Below are 4,724 nucleotides of genomic sequence, written 5' to 3' on the forward strand. Positions count from 1 at the left end.
TTCTATGCTCCAGCTGCGGGGCTTCAATTCCCAGACTCAGCACCAGCAAAAACCCGAAGTGGAGACTTTCTTAAGAAGAACCACCCTCCGGCGCAAGCGGCCCACCCCGAGCGCGGGCCGCACATGCGCAGAGGCGGGCCCCGGGGCGTGGCCGGGGCGGGCTTAGGTCTCGGGGCGGAGCCGGCCCCCTACTTCCGGATCCGGCTTCCCAGGGCCAGGCTGGGCCCGGAGTTCCCATGGTTACCTGGCTACTCGGTGGGAACCAGGCGTCGGGGGCAGGTGCCTGGTGGGGACAGGTTGCCCTGCCCTTCACGCAGGCCGCAGTGGAGCGCCCGGTCTTGGGGACACTGTCGAGCAGAAGGGCCTAAGGGAGAGAGGGAGGTCCCGGTCCATGCCGGGAAAACCGGAAGTTTTGCTTCCCTTCTGCCCTTGACCATGACGTTCCTTTTCTCGGAGTACTGATTTTTCTGACTGGGCTGTGAAACTTGAAGGATATAAACTTTTCTTTGCTACATATTGCATTTGCCAACTCCTACTTAAGACTAATAATGGAGGCTGGCAGGTGGCATGATGGTTAAGGTAGTGGACTCCCACATGGTGGGCTGTGGTTCAAGTCCCAGACCCGGAGGTTTGCTTTCTCACTTTTCTCTCTCTCTGGTCAAATTACAAAATAATAAGAATATATTAAAAATAAATAATTTTTAAAGGCTAATTTGATAGCATTATCGTAAAGGAAGTACAATAGAACAATGGTGCTAGAGGCAGGGGAAAGGGAATGGGGATCTGGTGTTTTCACAGGTGTAGGATTTCAGTACTGGATGGTAAAAACATCTGGAGATGGGCAGTGGTGATGCACAGAAACATGCTAATGTCACTGAACTGAAACCGTTTAAAAATGGTTAAAATGATAATTTTTATGTATTTTAATCACATTTTAAAGTAATTGTTTTATTTAACCATATTTATTTTCATTCACCCAGAGAGGGACAGAGAGATTGAGAAAGGAGGGAGAGGAGAGAGAAAGAAAGTGAGTAAGCAAGTTGCCAGGTCTGGGACTCAAACCGTGGTTGGCCATGTGGGAGTCCAGTGCCCTTAACCAGCATGCCACCTGCCAGCCCCTTTTTTAAATCACATTTTTAAAAGTCAGCAGTTTATTTCTTCCACTCCTCTCTGCTGAAATAATTTGGACAGCCTATTTTTCTGAGTTTCCCACAACGTCTATAGGATTATCAGAGTTAGCAAATTGTCTTTAGTTCATTTATCCCATGAGAGACAATGAGAAATGCAACCTCCTGGACAGGTCCTGACACTCATCAGCCCCCAGCTCCAGAGGGGCTGGATCATGGACACACCTCTGCTGGGCATGCTCAGGAAAGTCTCCAGAGGCCAGTCAGAGACCTTCCCATGAGTCTGCCTTGAAGAGGCTCACACTTTACAGCTGCACCACCATCTGGCCCCAGATTTTTATTTCAGATGATCAATAAATAATTTTTAAGAATATATGCATTATAGATAATCCATGGACAAAATGTGTATTTTATCTGGCCACCCGACTTTCGGGTCAATTTGAAATAATCAGTAAAGTTGCTTCTTTTTGCAGGAAGCAAATAATAAATATAATTTATATTATATAATACTATAATAGGTGTATTAAATGGAAAGGAAATGGGCTGAAAGGAATGAACTTTAAACATTTTCTGGAAGAAAAAGTCATTTCATTGTCTTTCACTTTTTTTTTTTTTTTTTTGAGAGGTTTTTGCTATAGGGCGCGTGTGCTCACCAGAAAGAGACAGAGAGACGAAAAGCGAGAAATCACCTCCCAAGGGGGATGGCCACACTGCAATCCCTTCTCCTCCATTCTCCTCTTGGGACCTTGGGCACACATGCACACGTGCTCAGCGTGAGTTGAAGCCACTGGGTCCGGAACTCAAACTGCGGTCGACTCCATGGGAGTCCAGCAACATAGCCATTACTCCAACTACTGGTCTTGTCTTTCACTTTCTGATACAAAACTGATATAGCCCAAGGGACAAGGAGTGAGTCACTGATACATGCTGAAGGGATCAGAATGTGTCACCACTTTAGCATGAGGGTTATTTTGAGCTGAAGGCAGCTGAGAAATGCAAACACAGGACAGCTCTCTGCCTTCTCACTTTCTTTCTAAAAGCACAGACTTCATTTCTCTTTGTAATGGTGGCATACATATTCATTTATAAATGTGCCCCCCTCTCCTGTACCAGAATGACCTGAGACAGCACCAAGGTAAAGCCGAGTAACAATACTTACTAACAAGTCTCACCTATGTTTCATAGCCACACTCCCAGCATTTACTGTGCCTCCAAACCCAAACCCTTCCCTGTCTGGACACTTCTCCACAATTTATCACCGTTTGTTGAAATAGTACATAAGCCCCCAAGTCTGTTTGGGTTTTTACTTCTTTTCTGTGAGCCCCCATGCACGTAAAGGTATCAGTAAGATTGGTATACTTTTATCCTGTTAGTCAGTCTTGTCAGTTTAATTTGCAGGCCCCAAGTACAAGACAAAAAAAGCCCAGGGTAAATTGGTTTTCCTTCTCTATACTCTCTTATCTCCCAGTGCAAGTACTGCAAGTTGGAAACAAAACTTACCCTAGACTATAAATGCAGCTCATGGTAGGTCAGAGTTAAGGCATGAGGGATCCATACGTTTAAAGGCAGAGTGGTTCCGAGGACATAACTGAGCTAACATTGAACCACTTAGAAGTTGCATCTAGTGGACCAGCAGATGGCGTAATAGTAACGTCGCTGGACTACTGTGTAGTTGACCACTGTCGAGTCCCAGACCTGGCAACTTCAACTTTCACTGCCGGCACGGGCACCTGTGCATTGGTGCCCAAAACTGCTGAGAAGAGAGTGGAGAAGGGATTGTGGCATGACCATCCCCCCTGGGGGGTGATTTCTTGCTTTCTGTCTCTCTGTCTCTCTCTGTCTCTCTGGCAAGTGCTTGCACCTTGTACAAAAATCTCTCTAAAAAAGAAAAAAAAGTTTGGAAGAGTTTTTTTTTTAGCCAGCAGAACCTGGAAAAGTGAAAGCTGCAGAGGCAAACACCCAAGTATTACTCAGGGAAGACAGTGGTGGCACTCTAGGAGGTCGTTGCGAAAGTCGGGACACATGTACCTGGAAGGGTCAGGCCAGCTCCTCATGTCGGTGGCTGCTTTTCTTTTTCTCACAGAGATAACACCATCCCATGGGCACTTTGTGTAGATAACCAGTCATTCACTTTTCTGTACCATTATTTAATTTTGCCTTTTTTTTTTTCTTTCTTAGGTTTTTACCATTGGGTATGTGAGCTTGCTAGAGAGAAAGACAGAGAGAACGAAAGTGACAAATCATCCCCCAGGGGGAATAGCCCCATTGCAATCCCTTCTTTTCTCTTCTCTTCTCAGCAATTTGGGAACTCATGCCCACGTGTGCAGCATGATTTTCAAGCTGCAAGATCCAGGACTTGAACTGCAATAGGTCACATGGGAATCTAATGCCTTAACCACCACACCATCTGCTGGCTTCTGAGATCATTTTTATGAGTTTTTAAAGGGTACACCCTTCATTTTAAAAGTGAGACAGTCAACAACAATGTTTGTGTTCTGCTTTCTTTCATGACTTACAGTTATTTTAAATGCAGGTTAGCAACATTTGTAGTGCATTTAGCAAACAAGTAAGTTCCTATTCAGGTTATAAAATCTCTTATAAGTAAATTAAAAGCAAAAAGATAACTAAGTAGAAAAATGGGCAAGAAACCGCAACAGTCATATCACAAGAGTAGACAGTCAACAGAAATGAACACACGTTTGATCTCATCACTCACTGAGTAATCACGAATTGAAACCGCAAGGAGACACAGCTACACAGACAGCAGAATGGCTCAGATTTGCAGACTGACCACACCAAGTGTTGACAAGGATGTGCAACAGCTAAAATGCCTCTATATTGCCAATGCGTGTAAAATTGTTTGGCACACATATTCTGAAATCCAGAAATTCAGCTCTTACCTCTAGATGCCTACTTACATTCAACTAGGTGGCATGTTCACCAACACAGAATTCAAATGTCCATCTATGATCCAATGGGTAATAAAATTATAGTATAGTTCTATAATAGAACACTACACAGTAATAAAACTGAGTACTGGTAAACCCAGCACCTATCAATCTTACAAATATGCTATTAGGTAAAAAAAAAAAATGAGGTAAGGGAATAATGTATGATTTCATTTTTATAAAGTTCAAAACCAGGCAAAACTAATCTGTGATGTTAAAAGTGAAGTTAGCAGTGGGGCCGGCAGGTGGCATGATGGTTAAGGGCACTGGACTCTCACGTGGCCAACACAGTTCAAGTCCTGGACTTTCTCACTTTCCCTCTCTCTCTCTTGCTCTGTCCCTCTCTGGTCAAATTAAAAATAAATAAATAGGGACCAGCAGTTAGTGTAATGGCTATGTCGCTGGACTCCCATGTAGTCGACCATGGTTTGAGTCCCAGACCTGGTGGCTTAAAACTCATGTGGGGCGCATGTGCATGTGTGCCCAAGATCCTGAGAGAAGAATGGAGGAGAAGGGATTGCAGCGTGGCCATCCCCCCTGGGGGGGCGATTTCTCACTTTCTGTCTCTGTCTCTCTGTCTGGCGAGCACATGCGCCCTATAGCAAAAAACCTCTCAAAATAAATAAATAAATAAATAAATAAATAAATA

Source organism: Tupaia chinensis, unplaced genomic scaffold (assembly GCF_000334495.1).
Source record: "Tupaia chinensis unplaced genomic scaffold, TupChi_1.0 Scaffold000057_1, whole genome shotgun sequence".
NCBI classification, from domain to species: Eukaryota; Metazoa; Chordata; class Mammalia; order Scandentia; family Tupaiidae; genus Tupaia; species Tupaia belangeri.